This window comes from Dipodomys ordii, unplaced genomic scaffold, assembly GCF_000151885.1.
Source record: "Dipodomys ordii isolate 6190 unplaced genomic scaffold, Dord_2.0 Scaffold90, whole genome shotgun sequence".
Taxonomy (NCBI): domain Eukaryota; kingdom Metazoa; phylum Chordata; class Mammalia; order Rodentia; family Heteromyidae; genus Dipodomys; species Dipodomys ordii.
Genome location: NW_012267306.1, coordinates 4,553,820 through 4,564,305, shown reverse-complemented (window position 1 = coordinate 4,564,305; position 10,486 = coordinate 4,553,820).

The following is a 10,486-nucleotide window of genomic DNA, read 5'->3' as shown; positions in this document are numbered from 1 at the left end:
GACTACCAAGATTCATTACAAACAAATGTATTTTTCCTGGTCATTCATTCCTCTTAAAAGAAAATTAAGCAGAATTTACTTCCGATACAATATGAACAGGAACTTTATAGTTGTCTCATTTAATATTGTTATTCATCAGGAGAAATTAACTCAAATTCATGTTGTATTTCTGTTTCTCAATAATAAATTTCTGGCATAGATTGACTTACTTCTGCTCCTTCAGGAAACAAAGAGTTAATAAGCCAGTTTAGACATTGACAATGCTGGTATAGGAGAGCTGCATCCTGACAGCAAGAGGTCTGGCAGGACAGAGATAAATGTATAAATATTATTTAGCACTTCTAAATTCCACCTTTATATGGGTATCTACTGTTCAATTTCTCTCCTATCCCGATGGATCTTCATCATCTTTTTTTCCAAGTTAATCACCTCGTACTCTCCTAGTTCTTTGCAGGCACTTGAGTTATCTCACTTTTTGAACCAGTTGACCTGTTTCCTCATGTGCTGGATACCTTTAAAAGCTAAGTAACTAACCTCACAAAAATTGAAATTTTAGCATTTTAAAAGATCTTCCAGATCAGTTTGTCAGATCAATTCAAACTCTTTACTGTGCTGAACTTGGGTTTGTTGCTATCATCTTTAGAGAGAAAGGCGCTATTATGTGATTCTTAGTTTTATAGACTTAATGCTTAAGTTTGAATCCTAGCTCCACTATTTTCCAAAACTGCATGACTTCTGGCAAGTAACTGAGACCATCTGTCCCTCAGTTTTTCTACTGGTAAAGTGGGTTCACAAAGTACCATACCAATCTGAGCCAAACAGCTCAATATATCTAAACTCTTAGAAGAATCCCTGACATATGTGTCTCGTGTCTCCCTGTACACATATAAATATTTCCAAGCAAGAGGGCAACACAGGAACTTGTGATAGCCACGATTCTCTATTTTCCAGTTTAGATTTCTTGCAGGACCCACACTTTCCCATGCTAACATGAGATACGGAAATGCACTTGACAGCTTTTACTTTATTTTTCATGATGGTATTTGAAAAACTTCTAGATAAATTAAAATTAACGTTTCATCAGTACATTTTAAATGTTTGTTTTTTGTTTTAAATACAATTTGTCATCATAAACATATTTATTTTATTTTATTGTAAGGATGCTTACAGTTTCATGAGTAAGGCAAGGAGTACATTACTTGTCCATCATTTTTACCCCTTCCCTGTTGTTGTCCCACTATCTCTTCCCTCCCCCACTTCCCACACTTCCCCCACACCTCTGCCCGAAGTTGTAAAGTTCATTTCCAATATATTGTCCTGTGGCTATCATTGTTGCAATGGGTCATCCTGTGTCCTTGTTTCACCGTTTTATTATTCCCCTTCACTACCCGCCCCCCCCACAGATTAGACAAATGTATATACAAGATGCAAGGTACCAAAATCATGTACAGTGACAACAGGGGATATACCATATGAGGAAGAACATAAAATAGGAAGCAAAAAAATCACATATTACATTTAAAACGACAACAACAACAAAGACAGACCTCTTGTGTCATTTATCTTGGGGTTCATTTCACTTAGCATCATTTTATATGGACATACGAACATAGCTTTTGAGCTTTTCAGATCATCTGATAAGATTATCTTATACATATACTAATTATTGTAAATAAGGGAAACCATAGGACCTAAATGTGGGACTGGCTTACTTCACTTAATATTATTTTTTCCAAGACTTTCCACTTCCTAACAAATGGGGTGGTGTCATTCTTTCTGATGGAAGCATAGAATTTATATCTATATCTATCTATCTATCTATCTACCACATTTTCTTAACTCACTTTTCTCAACAAAATTCTGGCCAATTGACTTCAACAACTCATCAAAAAAAATCATACACCATGATTAAACAAGGATTCATTCCAGTGACGCAAAGCTGGTTCAATACACACAAATCAACTAATATAATTCATCACATCACCAAGAGCAACGATAAGAACCACATGATTATCTCAATAGATGCAGAAAAGGCATTTGACAAGATCCAACACCCCTTAATAATGAAAGTTCTGGAGAAGCTAGGAATCCAGGGAACATTTCTCAATACAATAAAGGCTGTGTATGACAAACCTACAGCCAGCATTGTACTTAGTGGAGAAAAGCTAAAGCAAATTCCTCTAAACTCAGGTACAAGTCAAGAATTTCCATTCTCTCCACTTCTCTTCAGTTTAGCATTAGAATGCCTAGCTAGAGCAATAAGGCAAGATGCAAACATAAGGGGGATCCAAATAGGTAAAGATGAATAAAACTCTCCCTCTTTGCAGCTGACATGATCTTGTATTTAAATACCCCATGGACTCCACTCCCAAGTTACTTGAGCTGATCCAAAACTTTGGCAAAGTAGCAGGGTATAAAATTAATCCTCAAAAATCAAGCTTTATGTATGCCAATAACGAGAAGAGCACAGCTGAAGTTAGGAAAGCAACTCCTTTTGTAATAGCCCCACAAAAATACTTAGGAGTTAACTAAAAAGTGAAAGATCTCTATGATGAAAATTTTAAAAATCTGAAAAAGGAAATTAAAGCTGAACTAAGGAAGTTCAAAAACCTCCCATGCTCCTGGATAGGGAGGATTAACATCATGAAAATGGCAATAGTACCAAAGGGTATCTACAAATTCAATGGATATGCTTATTCTGACTAACCCATTCTTTGAAATGGCTGGGAGTAAAATACAATAGAGCAGATAAATGTTTCCTTTTCTTCCACTTCAGAGTCTAGGGTTATCATTCAGTGGCTCAGGAGTAAAATCTGTGACCATGTTTCTTGTGGACTTTCCCTCATGTTTGTTTCTTTATTGCCTGCCTGTTTCTGTTCATGAAATTAAAAGCTTTCCTATATATCTCCTCTCTCTTCTCCCATATCTAGAAGCTTTTTGCTAAAGTCTCAATGGCTAGAAATGGGAGCCAGTAAAACCCCAACTTCAAGAGATGCTGGGAAAGTAGACACCAGGGTTGTTAAAACTGAGCTAGGCAGATCATGATTCTTTGCTTGGAAGTGAGCAGTAGCTCCAAGGGTTCTCAAAAATCTGAAAAGAAAGGGAGTTGGTATTTGGGCAAGGGTATCAGCCTTCTATTAGTAATGTCTTCTACATCATTTTTCATATTTGCTGCTTTTGTGTAGCTGTGGTTAGTACTTTTACTTGAATTATCTTTATTGTTAATCAAAACAAATTCAGAAGCAGGTACTACCTTTTACAGCTAAAACATGAAGCAGCTATTAAGTGGCAGAGATAAGATTCACACTCAGGCCATCTGATGTCAGGCTCATGCTCCACCTATACTTCTGTAGCAATTATATTAGCTCTAGAGGCAAAGTGATTACCTGGCACCCACTTGAGAGAATGAAATGTGATTTGTCAGGCTCATTACTGGAGAAAAGAATCTCTGGAGTCTTTTTATATGAGAGTCCTGAACTGAAAATTACTTGTCATAGCAAGTGACCCAGAATTCCTGTGAAGCATAGCCTCTCTCCCGAGCTTTTAGATGCTGTCCTCTCTGTGTGCATTCTAGGAATGCTTTCTTGATCTCTGTGTCCTTCTTCCTGGGATCCTTTTTAGTTTGTCAATTTATGGCAAGTCCCAGTAAAATCTAACTCTTACAGCGTGGGTGACCCTGGATATTCCTTGGTTTGTGACAATTACCCTTATGTAATGAAATCTTTTCAAGAAATGCTCACATACAAGCAATCTGTGTCTTTTTGGTACAGGGAAGATTTCACAGTTCACTGAGGATGCTGGGGCGTATTTTCCACTCCGATTATACTTACACCTGGTTTGAGGACTAATTATGCCATCCTCACTGGCCTGTATATCTGGCTGTATCCCATATTGCTGAGAGGAGAGTTGCTACTATGCTCTCTTAAAGGGATTTTAGTGAAGTTCACAGAGGTTGTCTAAGAGCCCTTGTTCAGACTGGAGAAGTGCCAGGACTTCTGTTTTCTCACTACTCTGTTTTTGGCAATGGTAGGCCAGGATCTCCACTGAGTAAGCACCATAAATGTGATGTTGTAGCACCTCTTGGTTTGTGTTAGGAAACATACCATTCTTCCTCTTAGTGGCTACTCTGCCTCCACCAACACACATTCTCATCTGTACCAGGATTTGAATTCAGGGTTTTCAAAGTTGCTCACAGCTATCAGTCTACCACTTGAGTCACACTTCCAACCTGACTTTTTATTGGCTAATCAGAGATAGAATTTTATATTTTTTTCTGCCCAGATTGTCTTTGAACCACAACTTTCCAGATCATGGCCTCTTGAATAGCTAGTCTTACAGACATGAGCCACTGATATTTGGCTAACACACTTTTAATAGTGGTGCTTCTCATTTCCAACTTTTAATTCAGAAAGATCATCTGTACATTGAGCATTTCCTTAGTACCACAATTATTAGGTTTCCCTTTAATTTGTTAGAATCAGGGAGGGCAAAGCATTTTTGAAGCCCTTTGTATCCTCAAAGACAGGGGTCACCATTTTTTTTCTGTAAGGAGCAGATAGTAAATATTTCACTTTGCTAATCTTATGCTTTCTGTCACAATTACTCAATTCTATTGTTGTAGCATGAAAGCAGACATCAGCTGTGAAAATGTAGGAACATGTCTGTATTCTAGTTAGCCTTTACTTAGAACTCTGAAACTTGAATTCCATACAATGCTTAAGTCATAAATTATTCTTCATGGTAAAAATAACTATTGAAATAACAAAGACCAAGAGATGGGTATAGTGGTGCACACTAATGGAGATGGGAGAATTTTAAGTTTGAGGACAGAGTAGGCCAAGTTAGGGAGACTATATCAAAAACAAAATATAAAACTGAAAGGGCTAGTGTTGTGGCTCAAGTATTAGAACCTTGGCCCACAAAACACAAGGCATTGTATTTGGTGTCCTAACAAAACCAACAAAACAAACATATTTCTGTGGATCATATAAAAACAGACAATGAGTCATGCTGACCCTTTCTGTAAATTATCCTGTCCAATTGAATCTTCTCTGGTGAGGAAAATATTCTTTAATATTGAATACTTGAAGTATGGCTAAAACAACTGGGGAACTAAATTTTGCATTTTAATTAGTTGAATTTTAAATATAATTAAAAATAGCCACTGCATTGAACACACCTAGAGCTCTGCTATTATTTAGCCAGTTTTAAAAACTATGTTTTTTTTTTTATCAGATCAGGATTTTAAATACCTGGAAGGAAAGTTTGGCTGGCCTAGTTAGGGCAAAATAACATAATAAATACTTGGCTTCCAGGAGCTCTATTGATTGGGGTCAAGTGGGAATTTCCTGCAAAACAGAATCTGAATATACAATCCACTAGGTCTTGATGCACTTTTTTTCCAAAAGTATTTACATTTAAAAATGAGTTTCCTAATGGAAACGAAGGGAATGACTCCAAAATGGCACACTCTTCATTGAATTAAGGAGATTTAGTGTTTGCACTTCATTTCAGGACTTCTCAAATATACCATAATGTGTAGTAGTATAGCACTATATCTGTCTGAGAATATAAAGTTCTTTAAAATGTTGGTTTATGTCATTGAAAAATGAACTTTATAATTTAGGCAGGTTGGAGGGAGTGTAGTTGTGGAGGTGGGAGGGAAGGGAGGGTAGGGGAAAAACAAAGGAGGAGATAACAATTTTTGATAGGAAATGTACTCATTACCTTGCTCATGTAACTGTAACCCCTCTGTACAGTATTTTTATGATAAAAACATATAAAATTTGGTTTATGTGTAGCCAATCAATAAACTCCTCCCATGTATTAATCATGGTGCTCAATGTTACTGCAAATTGTTTCAGATTTATGCATCTCATGGAATTTATTACATAGAATTCTGTTTTGCAAACAACTCAAATGGGGATTGAATGCCCTCATCCTGAAAATAATGTTATGATACTGTTATAGAAGATAGTTCAAGACCATACTATGGGGGAAAAATAAACCTTGGGTCAATTTCTGAAAAATTTCTATGAAAAATTTATTCTTGGCCTATTATATTGATGGTGTATTTAGCAGCTTAAGCTGTTAGTTAGTATTAGGTATCTTAGGGCATATTATCGTAATAATGTTGGTACATCTTTTTAAACTTTCTTATTTGAACAATGTGTATGTGGGGTGGGAATACTAATTCATAAGTGAAGTTTCTTATAAGAAACCTTTTTTGTAAGGAAGATTTTGGAAGCGAGATTTTTCAAGAACAGTGACTTTGAAGGTACAAATGATGATGAGGCCCTAGGGTATATCTCAATGTATGAATACCAATTGCCATTTTATTTCTAAGAAGAACATATTTGTTGTACTCACTTTGTTTTTAAATTTAAGTTTCAAAATTAAACAAACAGCTGTGCTGACTACCACATGCTTGAGCCTCCCTCAATCTAGGGCTGCTTTTCCTAATTAAATAATCTTTTAGTTCATTGCCGCTGCCTGGTCTTCAGCTAGTCAGTCTCTTCTGACTTCTGGCTTTGTAATAGTGGTCAGCTTGGATGAGTTCCCATCAGCTAAACTTGGCCTTTTCTACCTAAAGCACCAGTAAGGCCAGGTGCTATGAATTTCTGAGTTCTGAAACAAAGTTGGGATGCAAAATTCAATTCCTCACTTGTTAAAATTAAAGTCTAGAAATACATGTCCAAATATTTTTGGAAAATTTGACTAGTCAATGTTGAATAAATTAAAAATTAAAAATAAATTATAAAAAGTCAAATAATAAATCCACTCAATTTTAGAAACCATATTTCTTCTACTCACAAAGCTAGGCTCTTTTTTTTTCAGTGTCATGGACCTGAAACTGGAAGTAAAGTACTGGTCAAAGATCACCTGAGAGATGGATTATGGTTAAAAAAAGGTGTTCAAATAGAACAAAGGTAGTTTGAAGTAGTTACAAGAATCATCCTCTCCTTTCTACTACACAGGTATTCTGCCAGGATAGGCATAGAAAGAGGGAAATACGAAGCTGGTTATGGACCACTAAGCAGTTATTTTTCTAGCAACTAGTTTATGTCCTGTTATATCCCTGGAATCTTTGTGATGAGCAAGAGTAAGTTTTCTTCATCTTCATCTCTAAAGAATTTTGATGCCCAAGTTTTAAACGTTTGTATTTTTATATTTTTCCTTTTTAATTTTGTTACCTTCGAGTGCTAAGAAGTTGCCATTGAACAAAACAGTAATGTATACAATGAGTTTTTTCCATTCTTTTTAAAAATATTTTTTATTGTAAAGATACTGTACAGAGGGGTTACAGTTACATGAGTATGGTAATGAGTGTATTACCTATCAAGCATTGTTACGCCCTCCTTTTTGTTCCCATATTATCCCCTCCCACCCCACCTCCCCAACTCCTCCCTCTCCACCCCAGAAGCTGTAAAGTTCGTTTTCAACTTGGTGTCTTATACATCTCACTGTTACAATGGGTCAACCTGTATCCTTGTTTCAGCATTTTGTTATTTTCTTCCCTTCCCCAAATTAGAAAAATGTACAAGATGCAGGGGCCCAGAATCAAATACAGTATTAACAGGTGTTATACCAACAATAAAACAACAATAACAAAGAACAATAAAAACAACAATAACAAAGAAAAAAACCTCGTGTCCATATCTGGGGTTCATTTCACTTAGCATCATCTTACATGGTCAAATTACATGGCTTTTGACCTTTTCTGCTTGTCTGGTAAGATTATCCTAGACATACACTATTTATTGCAAATACGGAAAACCATGGAAACTGTGATTATTTTTGGACTTGGCTTACTTCCTTAATATAATTTTTCCAAGTCTTTCCATTTCCTAACGAATGGGGTAATATTGCTCTTTCTGATGGAGGAATAGAATTTATATTTATATATATATATATATATACATATATATGTATGTATATGTGTATATATATATATGTATCCATATATATACATATACATATACATATACATATATGTATGTATATGTATATATATATATATGTATATATATATATATATGTATATATATATATGGATCACATTCTTGATCCATTCATCTACTCCGGGGAATCTGGGTTGATTCCATATCTTAGCTATGGTGAATAATGCTGTGAGGCATAGAATTCAATTGTGTATATATACCACATTTTCTTGATCTATTCATCTACTTAGGGGCATCTGGGTTGGTTCCATATCTTAGCTATGGTAAATAATGGTGCAGTAAACATAATAGTACTGGTAGCTTTAGTATGGTCTTGTTTGTGATCATTTGGGTAAATGCCCAAAAGTGGGATTGCTGGGTCATAGGGGAGCTCTATGTGCAGTCTTTTGAGGAACCTCCATACTACTTTCCAAAGTGGTTGAACAAGTTTACATTCCCACCAGCAATGCAGTAGGGTTCCCTTCTGTCCACATCCCCTCCAGCATCTGTTGTTTTTAGAGTTCTTGATTATAGCCATTCTAAGTGGGTGAGGTGTTGTTTTGATTTGCATTTCTTTTATGGCTAGGGAGGTGGAGCATTTCTTCATGTGTCTATTGGCCAACCTTCTTTCCTCTTCAGAGAAATTTTTCTTTAAGTCTTTAGCCCACTTATTGATTGGGCAGTTGTTTCTTTGAGGACTTGTTATTGGGCGATTTAATATTTTTGAATTCCAAGTATATTTCAGATGAGACCCTTGTCCATTGTATGGCTAGTGAAGATCTCCCAATCTGTGGGCTTTCTATTGATCTTGCTAGCTATATGTCCTTTGCCATGCATAAGCTCTCCAGCTTCATGCAATCCTATTTGTCCAACTTTTCTTTGATTTGTTGTGCTTATGAATCTCTTTTAAGAAAAATTTCAGCCTGTGCCAGGGAGACCTATTCCATCCTGTAATGTTTTCAGAGTGTCTGCTTTGACTCCGAGGTCTTTGATCTATTTGGAGTTGATAGTGGTACAGGGTAATATATAAGGATCTAGCTTTAGTTTTCTATAGGTGATTAACCAATTTTGCCAGCACCATTTATTAAGAGGCTGTCTTTCTTCCATTCTATTTTTCTAGTTCCCTTATCGAAGATTAGATGGCTATAGGTTTGTGAGTTCATTTCTGGGTTTTCAGTTTTATTCCATTGGTCCTGAGGTCTGTTCTTGTGCCAGTACCAAGCTGTTTTGATTACTATGGCTTTGTAATAGAGTTTGAAGTTTGGTATTGATGTTCCTCCAGCACTGTTCTTTCTGTTAAGGATCATTTTTGCCATTAGTGGTCTTTTATTGTTCCATCTGAATTTTTGGATTGCTTCTTCTATTTCCTTGAAGAATTAGGTTGGAATATTGATAGGTATTGCATTGAATTTGTAGATAGCCTTGGAAGTATTACCATTTTCACGATGTTGATTCTTCTAATCCAGGAGCATGGGAGGTTTTCCACTTTCTAAGTTCTGTTTTGATTTCCTTTTTCAGGTTTTTAAAAATTTTCATCATAGAGTTTCTTCACTTCTTTGGTTAATTCCTGGGTATTTTATTTTTTGTGGGGCTATTACAAATGGAGTTACTTTCCTGATTTCAACCATGCTTTTCTCATTGTTGTCATACAGAAAAGCCATTGATTTTTGAAGGTTAATTTTATACCCTGCTACTTTGCCAAAATTTCAAATCAACTCAAGTAATTTAGGAGTCCAGTTCGTGGGATTCTTTAAATACAAGATTATGTCATCTGCAAAGAGGGAGAGTTTTACTTCATCTTTCTGTATTTGGATCCCATTTATGTTTGCATCTTATTGCTCTATCTGGGCATTCTAATACTAAACTGAAGAGAAGTAGAGAGTGGACATCCTTGTCTCATTCCTGAGTTTAGAGAAAATGGCTTTAGTTTTTCACCATTAAATATAATGCTGGCTGTAGGTTTGTCATATACAGCCTTTCTTGTATTGAATGTTCCATGGATTCCTAATTTTTCAGAACCTTTATCATAAAGGAGTGTTGGATCTTTTCAAATGCTTTTTCTACATCTATTGAGACAACCATGTGGTTCTTATCCTTGCTCTTGTTGATGTGATGAATTATATTAATCTTTTTGCATATATTGAACTAGCTTTGCATCCCTGAAATGAATCCTGTTTGATCATAGTATATACTATTTTGGATGAATTGTTGAAGTCGATTGGCCAAAATTTTGTTGAGAAATTTTGCGTTGATGTTCATTAAAAAATGGGTCTGTACATGATCTTGTATTTAAAGAATCCCATAGACTCCACTCCCAAATTACTCAAGCTGATTCAAAACTTTGGCAAAGTAGCAGGGTATAAAATTAACCCCCCAAAATCAACGGCTTTTCTGTATGCCAATAATGAGAAAAGCAACTCCATTTGTAATAGCCCCACAAAAAATAAATTACCTAGGAATTAACTTAACTAAAGAAGTGAAGGACCTCTATGATGAAAACTTTAAAATCTTGAAAAAGGAAATCAACACAGAACTTAAAAAATGGC